This window comes from Jaculus jaculus, chromosome 1 (assembly GCF_020740685.1).
Source record: "Jaculus jaculus isolate mJacJac1 chromosome 1, mJacJac1.mat.Y.cur, whole genome shotgun sequence".
NCBI classification, from domain to species: domain Eukaryota; kingdom Metazoa; phylum Chordata; class Mammalia; order Rodentia; family Dipodidae; genus Jaculus; species Jaculus jaculus.
Genome location: NC_059102.1, coordinates 214,391,284 through 214,404,474, shown reverse-complemented (window position 1 = coordinate 214,404,474; position 13,191 = coordinate 214,391,284).

The window sequence follows — 13,191 nt, the reverse complement described above, 5'->3', positions numbered from 1 at the left end:
GTGCTAGCACTAAGAGGGACACTGAAGCACCAAGCACTGATGCAGCACAAACTCTGGTGGGGGAACACTGGGACCCAGAAGTGGTCTGCGCTCCCCTGCAAGATGGCAGCGTGGCAGACAGGGAGGGGATGGCACTGAAGCTGGCTCAAGCAACAGACACAGTCTGAGCTCACAGGGCAGTTGCGATGGGCCTGGTCTCATGCATGAATGTGCGTGGCTGGAGCAGTAAGTGAGTGAATGGGTGTAGCAGGCTAAGGTTCCACACACTGGGATTGATGGGCTCCGAGACTGACACAGCCTTGCCCCATTTGGCCACAGATTGATCAAGTAGCCTGAGCTCCTATGGGCCAGCAGGGGTAGCCTGGCCAAGCTCACTCGAGGGCAGGTGTAGTAGGGTGATTGCCACTATACAGTGAGGGAAGTGGGACGATGTTGGCCTGGGACCCCTTTCCTACAGTAAGTGAGGGAGTTTCCTGAAGCTGAGAGTGGGAACTGCGGCTGCTTGGGGGTGGAGTGGGCTACCCGCCCTCAAGGGAATCAGTGATTCCCTGTTTTTCCCCCTCTGTGGCCTCCCACTGGCAATCTTTTGGAGATTGCTCTTCCCTAAAAGACCCAGTGAACCCTTCATGTCTTGCCTTTCTTTCCTGGGGATCTGTGGTTCTGTGGCACAGCTATGCAGTCACCATCTTGGCTGGAAGTCTTTGATGCATACTTAAATCCCAGGACTTATTGTTTTATTTTTTTAGAGAGAGAGAGAGAGAGAGAGAAAGACAGATAAAGAGAGAGAGAAAATTGGGGCACCAGGGCCTCAGCCACTGTAATCAAACTCCAGAAGTGCCACCCACTGGGCATGTGCGACCTTTGGGCCTCTGGCTTATGTGGGATCTAGAGTTGAACATGGGTCCTTAGGCTTCAGAGGCAAGTGCCTTAACCACTAAGCCATCTCTCCAGCCCATCACTCTCATCTTTAAACACCTGCTTTGCCAGGAATTATCCATGAACATGCCAGAGGAAAGCCCTGCTTCCTGTTACTAGGTCTGTCACCATAGAGTCTGGGTTACTGGGATGCTGCTCTCATCTTATTTTTGAAATGGAGTGCCTTGAAGAAGTGATGTGAAAGTTAGTAAATTGTCACATTCTTTGCCACCACCTCAAACAACCTAAGTGAGAAACAATTCACAGTGTAGGAATAATGCCAGAGTCTTTGCTCATAGCACGTGTGACAGGAGTGGGCCATAATTGCCTTTTGAAAGCCTGTCTTTCATCTGCATTCATCTACAGCAATAAATTAAGGCTTACTACAGCAAAGAAAGTGGAGAGAGTAAAAAGAGACCCTTTGCTAGAGCTAGCTAGACAGCTGTTGTGTTTTGTTAGGGATATAAGGGTTGATATGAAAGTGCCTCTCCCAGAATGGAATGCTTGCATATGCATTCCTTACAGTTTAACTCCAGAAAATCCTGAAGGTCAAATCCTGTGGACGAGTGTGTACAGAAACAAATGCAGCCATAGGTGGTACATTTAAAATGACCCAGTGTATGCCTACAAACCAGAAAGAACAATAAAAAGAAAATTTTCTTCAACTTCTTTTTCTTTTAAGTCATTTATTTCTGTGCTTTTCTTTCCATACAATGCAAGGATAAGCTACCACCTCAATCTTTCAAGTTGCTGAGATTTGGGCACTCTTCTAGGTGGATTACAGCTCTTCATCTCTGGAAGTAGAAGTCAAATTTTAGTTTGCCTGTCTTCTGGAAGCTTTAAGACAAGTATAAACTGTCAGCCCCTGTCCAGAGTTTGGAGTTAGCAGCACGGACATGAGAATCTATGTTTATCAAACAAACCAGTGCATTTTCATACAGAGGACTTACGAAGTCACCCCAAGTAAACACTAACCTGGGGCTAATCATTTGTTGTTGTCAGTGAAAAGCATTTCTGAGAAAAAAAATCTCATGCTTTGAGCTTACATAAAACTTTCTAATATAATATTCTAACATGTTTTTGATCTTTAAATTTCCAGATAGTTTTTCTATTCCAGCGCCACTCTCATAATCAAAAGCATCATCTCATCATCAAAACAATCAAAGTTCCATCACCACAGTGTTAAGTTCTTCATGTCACTTAGGAGGAATCAAGAAGATTAATGCATAGCAGATATGGTCTAGAGTCATTAAGGAGGCAGTTTGCACCTCCTGGCTCTGTCTTCAAGCACTCAAAGTATACAACTAATGTTAAGAATTAGGACTCTGGAATTCTGCACTATGCTGCAGTTAAATCATTGTGGGGGGGGGGTCTTAATTATTTCCTAAGGCTAAAATCCTAACAGTGGAATTTCTGGGTCAGAAGCAAATATTTAATCACTTTTGTTTGGATGGGCAAGTCATAGTACAAAAGAGTGATTAAATTGGGCATGGTGGTGAATGCCCTCAGGAGGCTGTGGCAGGAGGAGTGATAGTTCAAGGCCAGCCTGGGCTAGATAGTAACAGCATGAGTCCCTACCTTACAAACTAACCAAACCAAACCAAAAGTAATAACAAAGTCAATATAACCTATTAGGGTTTGTACTGTGCTCAGCTCTGTGTCCTAGTGTTCATAGCAATATAGATTTGGTTTATCATTTACCTATTTAAAGATTATGGAAGCCATGCAACTAATAAGTAAGTAAGACAGAACTGTGACTCAGGCTCTTCTGATGCCAAACCCTTGTTCCAAAGTGCCGAGATATGCTGCCTTTAGAAGGATTATGTTAATTGACTTTTATCAGAAGTATATGAAAAATTTTTTTCTTTTTTTTAAATTTAATTTATTAGTTTTCTTTTCAGTAAATACAGGCAGTTTGGTACCATTATTTAGGCTCATCTGTGATCTACCCCTTCCCATTAGACCCTCCGAAAACTTTTTTTTCTTAAAATATAACTGTTGAATAACAAATTCCTGTGAATTGAAATATTCCCTCCTAAAGGGAGGAGGGATGCTCAGGAAACTGGAGAGAAATCTGGGAGACATGAAACTTAAAAGGTCACAGGACGACTCTCCAAAGTTATAAGAGCAGCAAATAACTATTGAGGGGCAGGTTCTGACCAGTCCTGTGCTACAATTTTCTCTGAATTGAAACATTCCCTCCTGCAAAGAGTCAAGAATGCATTCAGGAGACTCATGGGGTCAACGAGTCTGGAGAAAAGGTTGCCAGATCCCTCTGTAAGGTGATATAATGAGGTAAAAACTGCTTGGGAGGGGACTTGGATTGGCCTGGTGGTGTGGAGAGACCCTTCCACCAGCAGGGCTGCTTTCAGGGTGTGCAGTGCGATTTAGAGATGCTTCTCCCTGAGCCGTCGCCTATGCTGGGGTGAGCTTTTCAAAGATGCACCTGTCTTTGAGTCGCCCATTGCTCTTATAAGCAACTCCTCAACCTGCTCTGTATATAACCCCAATAAAATTATTGTTTCACCAAAACTGGTGCAATACTGAAATACCCCTATCTGGGATAAATAATGTATTCATGTCTCCCTAGAGAAAATGTTTCCTGCAACAATAACTAACCTGGGACATTAAAAAAAAAACAAAAAAACAAAAAAAAAACAACCCACTTGTTTAGGGTGTAGTGGTGCATGCCGAATATCCCAGCATTTAGGAGGCAGAGGTAGGAAGATTTCTGTGAGTTTGAGGCCAGCCTGAGACTACATAGTGAATTACAGGTCAGTATAGGCTAGAATAAGACTCTACCTCAAACAAACAAAAAACAAAGTTGGATGGTAATAGAGAGACCTGGATGGAATCTGGAAGAGAGTCAGTGCCCAGACAGTTAGCTTGTCTATTGCCAAAAGGTGCTACCTGAGCAACTGAGGGGAAATGGCCAAAATCTGCCCAGGCAACTCATGGTCTAAGCTACTCATCAGCAAACAACCTGATGTTATACTCATGCAAGTGATAATGGCACACAGCCATGGTGGGTAACCAACTGCTCGTGAATTGGCTAATGCATCCACTCAGTGGAACAGAACCCATAGCTGGAACTGGGAAATAAATCAGAACCATATCCAAAAAATGAATTCACTCTCCAATATCAAGCTCCCACCAATCTTGGGCTACAAGAGGGCCTACACCCATGAAATTCTCTCTAAACTAATAAAGGTTACCACATTTATTTGGTGCTGACTTTACTCTCCATTGGGAAATCTGCTTCTGTTTTTCAGATGGATGCAGAAAGTGAGGAGAGAATCAGCCCATCACACCTCAATAGGGTCCGAGCTGAAACTATAAAGGAATTTTTGAAATAAGCAAGAGTGCTGCTTTCTTGATGAAACTGATATTAGCAGAAGGGTGAAGGAGATAGACACAGAGAACACTCAACTCCTACCACACCAGAGATCCAGAGAGACAGAGGCTCCAAAGACCTCATCACTGAAGTAGACCTAAAATGAACCTAACATAGCTCAGGGAAGTTCCATGAAGAGGGAGTGGAAAAACTATTAGAGCCATAAGTTGGGACATTATGCACAGAGACATTACTCTTCCCCATAACTGATGGCTAACCCCACAATGCACTACCCACAATCCCCAAACAGGAGTATCCCTTCAGGGGTAGGAGGACAGGGAGAAAGTTAACAATGGTACCAACATGGCTGTTTACACACTGAGTATACATCACCAATAAAGAAAAAGAAAAAATAAAACACTTGTTCAATGGGAGCAGTTATTTAAGCAATAAACTGTTTCACAGTAGGTCTAGAACTCAAATTAGGTAGTTCCTCTTTATAGGCCTTCACAGTACAGGGATTGATTCTTTTGCCAAGCTCTACTATTACATAGTCAAGTATAATTGGTGGCCAAATTTCTCTCAGATCTTTTCTGCTTCCATTTTTAGTGGACCCAATTGCCACAGTGAGACATAGAGTAGAGGAGTGGATGATACTGACTATGTGATCTTATGGAGGATTTTTAATTTTAATTTTTTAGTACCAAGGGTCAAAACCAGGGCTTCATGCATCCTAGGTAAGCACACTACCACTAAACTCCATTCCCAGCCCTAGGGGATGAATTTAGTTGTCTATAATATAATCTATTTATGTTTGGCTTCTGAGCTCAGTTTTTCCAGAAGGAATTTGATCCTTCTTTGAATATCCACATCCGTAATAAGCAGAGAAAATAAAAAGAAAACAAAATAAATTAAATACATTTGGTTAGAGAGAGAAACAGATATATCTAGTCCAGGCCTTGTTGGTTATATCAGTGAAATCTTAAATTTAGTTCTGAGTTCTTAAAAAAGTAAATTAAGAGTTCTATAGTTCGTTTGTTTTCTATAAATGAAAACATACAAACTCTAATAGATAGCAAATTCCTGATATGCTATAGAGTTTTAGGAGGGATGTCACGTAGGGCTGTGGAGGCAGCTCTGTCAGTAAAGCACAAGGACCTAAGTTTGATCCTCAGAACCCACAGAAAAATGCCTAGTGCTATGGAGGCAGAGAAAGGCAGATTCCTAAGGCTCACAGGCTAGCTAGTCTAGTCTAGCTAGTGAACTCCAAGCCAAGTAGAGATCCTGCCTCAAAATAAATAAATAAATAAATAAATAAATAAATAAATAAATAAATAAATAAATAAAATAAAAAGGTGAATAGCATTCTTAAAGAACCATACCCTTGGGGCTGGAGATATGGCTTAGCGGTTAAGCTCTTGCCTGTGAAGCCTAAGGACCCCAGTTCAAGGCTCGATTCCCCAGGATCCACATTAGCCAGATGCACAAGGGAGTCCATGCGTGTGGAGTTCATTTGTAGTAGGTAGAGGCTCTGGCGCGCCCATTCTCTCTCTCTCTCTGCCTCTTTCTCTCTCTGTCACTCTCAAATAAATAAATAAAAATAAACAAAAAAATTAAAGAACCATACCCAAGGTTTTCCTCTGAACTTCACATACATATACCCAATATTAAAAAATAAAAAAGAGGGACCAAGTAAAATAATAATATTACTATCAGATTTCAGTGTTGCAAACATTGCAAACATTAATGTCTTTACATTAGTGCTTTTCATGGATATACTTTTAACAAAACTATATTTGTTAAATTTGTCATATTTTCTTTTGTTAGGTAGGACTATGCCCAACAAATTTAAGAATCTGTTTCTAGTGGTGATGTGTATATGGGGTGGTTGTTGCCAGTGGTTATGTTGTATATGTGTAGTTGTTGTTGTTGTCGGTGGTGGTGGTGGTGGTAGTGTTGGTGGTGTATTGTGTGTGTATGATTATTGTTTTATTTTTGGTTGTTTGTTTTATGGAGGTAGGGTTTGCTCATGCCAAAGCTGTTCTGGAATTCACTATGTAGACTCAAGCTAGCCTTGAACTCGCAGTGATCCTCCTACCTCTGCCTCCTGAGTGCAGGTATTAAAGGTGTGCACCACCATGCTCAGCTGATTGTTGCTTCTTTTTAAAATTATTTTGTTTATTTTTATTTAATTATTTGAGAGCAACAGATAGAAAGAGGCAGATAGACAGATAGAATGAGCACAGCACAGCCTCCAGCCACTGCAAACAAACTCCAGACATGTGAGCCCCCTTGTGCATCTGGCTAATGTGGGTCCTAGGGAATTGAGCCTCAACCTGGGGTCCTTAGGCTTCACAGGCAAGTGCTTAACCACTAAGCCATCTCTGCAGCCTTGATTATTGCTTCTTTTATTGGACAGTTTGTCACTCTAGTGACAGGCTATCTTGGAAATCACTATTTATCCCAGGTTGGCCTTTAGCTCATGGCAATCCTTCCACTGGCTTTGAATTCACAACAATACTTCTGTAATCCCAGTGTTGTGATTTTAAGTGGGAGCCACATTGCCTGGCCCCTCTGCATGGCTTAACGATACCTATTAACGGGTAACTTGAAAGAATGAAATATGTTCTAATTAGTCAACTTGTTTTCCTTTGGACGTACTGTGAAATATTTCTACCTGAAATAAAGATCAAGATTCCATTTCTATGTTCAAGCATATTTTTAATTAATGCTGTGTTGGGCACTAAATCAGGGCCTTGACCACACTAGGCAAGTGTTTTAACAGGAACAGCCCCAGTCCAATGTATGACTTATTATAAAGGAAGTGTTTTTATAAAACAGCCCAGTGATTGAGTTTCTCTGGAATAATGTGTTAATTTAATCCACAGTACCTTTTTCCCATTGAGTAACACTGGCTCCTTAACACACTTGATGAAAGTCCCAACCAGCTCAGTTCTTTTACATTCTCTTAGGGGATACTCTTGGGGAAATCCTCACAAGCTGTTTAATTGTTTTAATGGATGAGTCACCTTTTGGTGATTTCTTCTTTAGTGGAGCTGTGCTGAATGGATACCTGAGGGGTTCTTCTTGCCCAAGAGACTTCTGGAGGATGATAGATGCTGGTTTGGCTCCTTCCCTCAGCCTCTTGAATCCATAGTTTTTGTAATTTTTTCTTTTGAAATTGATAACCTTAATATCTTCACATACATTGATTTGATCATGTTTCCATTCCTTTCTCCTCTTTTGTCCCTTCTCTCCAGCTCCCAGTGCCTGAGGACCCTCCTCATTCAAGGTAGTCCTTTTTCTGTTTTTTTTTTTTTTTTTTTTTTGTCACATTCCTTTTGTTCTACTCTGTCCTCCATGTCAAAAATATTGATGCCAATCTTATGGGGATCTCAGTAGTCATGAGGGGCCATATCTGGAGGATGGTAGTGCAACTATAATTCAGAAACTTAACTTGCTTTTCATTCTTACATAAAAGATCAAGTAGTGGTGTCTAATAGCACTTGTTTTCTTAATAGGTTGGTAATAAATGTCACTTTTGGGTTTTATACACTGTTTTATTGTAGCTCCTTTCTCTAGAATGCAGGCATAGGTTCACGGACTTTAAGACCACAAGAGTGACAAAACTACCCTATACTTGGTGCCATTTCTACAACCTACTGCATCATCTTATCACTAACACCCTATATTTAAGTCTGTCTTTCTTTTAGATAAGCATGAGCCAGGGAACCTTCTAATCTGTTGTTTAAATAGAAACATCTAAAACTGACTGGAATAGTATTCAAAAATGGGCTCAGATTCTTATTTATATGAAACTCAGGCACAAGCTAGGATACATATCTTCATAGCAAGCTTGTGCCACTTTGTGCGTCTGGCTTTATGTGGGTGATGGGGAATCAAACCTCATCATTAGGCTTTGCAGGCAAGTGTCTTAACAGCTGAGCTATGTGGTGTCCTAGTAAAAAGTGATTGCTAAGTTAATTGATGAGGCCCCTGTAACAAGGGCAAAATGACTAGGATAAATCTATTTGATATGAGCATTGTGTGACACTAGTCTTCAAAAATGAAGACTGAAAGACATGGGGAAGCCTGTGTTTTTATATGATTATGTTTGATGATCAGTGGATTTTATGCCGAGTGTTACTGGATATAAGGGATTTGATTGGTAATAAACTGGAGGGCATTTTCAAAATCTCTGTTCAGCTTCTTCTGTGTGTCCATGTGTCTGCAAAGATAGAGACATTCTTTTTCAGGAGTGGGGACAGAATATCTCTCCTTTGGTGCTGGCACCTAGATCAGAGGATGATCAGAGGATGCTTTTCTGACTTGCTTCCAGGAAGAAAGACAGAGAGATTTCTTTATGGTGCTCTTTTGTAAAATTTCCAAGATACCAAATTTAAGGGAAGTGTGTCCTGAAATCCATAACTTGAAATGCAGGATTAACGTTGTCCTTTAAGAAATTAGCTGGGTGTGGTGGTGCATGCCTTTAATCCCAGCACTTGGGAGGCAGAGGTAGGAGGATCGCCATGAGTTTGAGGCCACTCTGAGAATACAGAGTGAATTCCAGGTCAGTCTGGGCTACAGTGAGACCCTACCTTGAAAAACCAGAAAGAAAAAATTAAAAAGAAATTAAACTATAGCCAGGCATGGTAGCACACGCCTTGAAACTTGGTACTTGGGAGGCAGAGATAAGGAGGATCATTGTGAGTTTGAGGCCAGCCTGAGACCACATAGTGAATCCTAGGTCAGTCTGGGCTAGAGTATGACACTACCATCCTCCACCCCCCAAAAAAACCAAAAAAAAAAAAAAAAATGAAAGAAAGAAAGAAAAAGAAAAAGAAAAAGAAAAAGAAAAAGAAAAAGAAAAAGGAAGAAATGAAGCTGTTAGGTCAATTCCTTACTGAATCATTTCATACCATAGGAAGAAGTGAAATGTCCTTCAGGTTTGTGAGAAGATAACTGCTTTAAAGGTTTATTTTTTTTTAATTTTTATTAACATTTTCCATGATTATAAAATATATCCCATGATATTTCCCTCCCTCCCCACCCCCACACTTTCCCATTTGAAATTCCATTCTCCATCATATTACCTCCCCATTACAATCATTGTAATTACATATATACAATATCAACCTATTAAGTATCCTCCTCGCTTCCTTTCTCTACCCTTTATGTCTCCTTTTTAACTTACTGGCCTCTGCTACTAAGTATTTTCATTCTCACGCAGAAGCCCAGTCATCTGTAGCTAGGATCCACATATGACAGAGAACATGTGGTGCTTGGCTTTCTGGGTCTGGGTTACCTCACTTAGTATAATCCATTCCAGGTCCATCCATTTTTCTGCAAATTTCATAACTTCATTTTTCTTTACCGCTGAGTAGAACTCCATTGTATAAATGTGCCACATTTTCATTATCCACTCATCTGTTGAGGGACATCTAGGCTGGTTCCATTTCCCAGCTATTATAAATTGAGCAGCAATAAACATGGTTGAGCACGTACTTCTAAGGAAATGAGATGAGTCCTTTGGATATATGCCTAGGAGTGCTATAGCTGGGTCATATGGTAGATCAATCTCTAGCTGTTTTAGGAACCTCCACACTGTTTTCCACAATGGCTGGACCAGATTGCATTCCCACCAGCAGTGCAGAAGGGTTCCTTTTTTTCCACATCTCCGCTAACATTTATGATCATTTGTTTTCTTGATGGTGGCCAATCTGACAGGAGTGAGATGAAATCTCAATGTAGTTTTAATCTGCATTTCCCTGATGACTAGTGACGTAGAACATTTTTTTAGATGCTTATATGCCATTCGTATTTCTTCCTTTGAGAACTCTCTATTTACCTCCATGGCCCATTTTTTGATTGGCTTGTTTGATTCCTTATTATTTAACTTTTTGAGTTCTTTGTATATCCTAGATATTAATCCTCTATCAGATATATAGCTGGCGAAGATTTTTTTCCCATTCTGTAGGTTGCCTCTTTGCTTTTTTCACTGTGTCCTTTGCGGTGCAAAATCTTTGTAATTTCATTAGGTCCCAGTGGTTAATCTGTGGTTTTATTGCCTGAGAAATTGGGGTTGTATGCAGAAAGTCTTTGCCAAGACCAATATGTTGAAGGGTTTCCGCTACTTTTTCCTCTAGCAGTTTCAAAGTTTCTGGTCTGATGTTAAGGTCTTTAATCCATTTGGACTTAATTCTTGTGCATGGCGAGAGAGCAGAATCTATTTTCATCTTTCTGCAGATATTTATCCAGTTTTCAAAACACCATTTGCTGAAGAGGCTGTCTCTACTCCAATGAGTATTTTTGGCATTTTTATCGAATATCAGGTGGCTATAGCTACTTGGGCTTACATCTGGGTCCTCTATTCTGTTCCACTGATCTACATGTCTGTTTTTGTGCCAGTACCATGCTGTTTTTGTTACTATGGCTCTGTAGTATAGGTTAAAATCAGGTATGGTGATACCACCAGCCTCTTTTTTGTTGCTCAGTATTATTTTAGATATTCGAGGTTTTTTGTGATTCCAAATGAATTTTTGGATTGTTTTTTCTATTTCCATGAAGAAAGCCTTTGGAATTTTGATAGGGATTGCATTAAATGTGTAGATTGCTTTAGGTAAGATTGCCATTTTCACGATATTGATTCTTCCAATCCAGGAACAAGGGGTGTTTCTCCACTTTCTAGTGTCTTCTGCAACTTCTTGCTTGAGTGTTTTAAAGTTCTCATTGTAGAGATTCTTTACTTCCTTGGTTAGGTTTATTCCAAGGTATTTTATTTTTTTTGATGCAATTGTGAATGGGAGTGATTCTCTGATTTCATCCTCTGTGTGTTTGTTGTTAGCATATACGAAGGCTACTGATTTCTGTGTATTTATTTTGTATCCTGCTACATTGCTGTAGGTTTTGATCAGCTCTAACAGCTTGCTAGTAGAGTCTTTAGGGTCCTTTATGTATAGAATCATGTCATCTGCAAATAATGAGAACTTGATTTCTTCCTTTCCAATTTGTATCCCTTTTATGTGTGTCTTGCCTTATTGCTATGGCTAAGACTTCCAAAACTATATTAAATAGAAGTGGGGACAGTGGACACCCTTGTCTTGTTCCTGATTTTAGTGGAAAAGCTTCCAGTTTTTCCCCATTTAGTAATATGTTGGCTGTAGGCTTGTCATAAATAGCCTTTATTATATTGAGATATGTTCCTTCTATTCCCAGTCTCTGTAGGACTTTTATCATGAAGGGATGTTGGATTTTGTCAAATGCTTTCTCTGCATCTAATGAGATGATCATGTGATTTGTGTCCTTCAACCCGTTTATGTAATGTATTACATTTATAGATTTGCGTATGTTGAACCATCCCTGCATCTCTGGGATAAAGCCTACTTGGTCAGGGTGAATGATCTTTTTGATATACTCTTGTATTCTGTTTGCCAATATTTTGTTGAGAATTTTTGCATCTATGTTCATGAGGGAGATTGGTCTGTAATTTTCTTTTTTGGTTCTATCTTTGCCTGGTTTTGGTATCAGGGTGATGCTGGCCTCATAGAAGGAGTTTGGTAGAATTCCTTCTGTTTCTATTTCCTGGAAAAGCTTAAGAAGCAATGGTGTTAGCTCTTCCTTAAAAGCCTGGTAAAATTCAGCAGTGAATCCATCCGGGCCTGGGCTTTTTTTAGTTGGGAGATTATAGATAACTGTTCGGATCTCCATGTTTGTTATAGGTCTATTTAAGTGATTAATCTCATTTTGATTTAATTTAGGTAGGTCATATAGATGAAGGAAATCATCCATTTCTTTCAGATTTTCATACTTTGTGGAGTATATGCTTTTATAGTATGTCCCTATGATTTTTTTTTTTTGCTTAATATTTTTTTTTGTTTTTTTTTTAAATTTTTATTAACATTTTCCATGATTATAAAATATATCCCATGGTAATTCCCTCCCTCCCCACCCCCACACTTTCCCGTTTGAAATTCCATTCTCAATCATATTACCTCCCCATTACAATCATTGTAATTACATATATACAATATCAACCTATTAAGTATCCTCCTCCCTTCCTTTCTCCACCCTTTATGTCTCCTTTTCAACTTACTGGCCTCTGCTACTAAGTATTTTCATTCTCACACAGAAGCCCAGTCATCTGTAGCTAGGATCACCATATGAGGGAGAACATGTGGCGCTTGGCTTTCTGGGCCTGGGTTACCTGACTTAGTATAATACTTTCCAGGTCCATCCATTTTTCTGCAAATTTCATAACTTCATTTTTCTTTACCGCTGAGTAGAACTCCATTGTATAAATGTACCACATCTTCATTATCCACTCATCTGTTGAGGGACATCTAGGCTGGTTCCATTTCCCAGCTATTATAAATTGAGCAGCAATAAACATGGTTGAGAACATTTTTTTAGATGCTTATATGCCATTCGTATTTCTTCCTTTGAGAACTCTCTAGCTCCATAGCCCATGCCGGTTGTGGTGGCGCACGCCGGTAGGATGTTGCTGAAGAGGCAGAGGCAGGAGGATCATGAGTTCGAGGCCAGCCTGGGCTACACATTTTGTGGGGTTCCATGGTGTAATGGTTAGCACTCTGGACTCTGATTTTTTGAATTTCTCTGGAATCTGTTGTGATGTTACCTTGTTCATCTCTGATTTTATTAATTTGTGTCTCTTCTCTCTTTCTTTTGGTCAGATTTGCTAAGGGTTTATCAATCTTGTTTATCCTTTCAAAGAACCAACTCTTTGTTTCATTAATTCTTTGGATTGTTCTCTTTGTTTCTACTTCATTAATTTCTGCCCTAATCTTTATTATTACTTCCCATCTACTGATTTTAGATTTGCCTTGTTCTTCTTTTTCCAAGGCTTTAAGGCGAAGCATTAGGTCGTTTACTTGCGACCTTTCTAATTTCTTAATATAGGCACTTAAGGCTATAAATTTACCTCT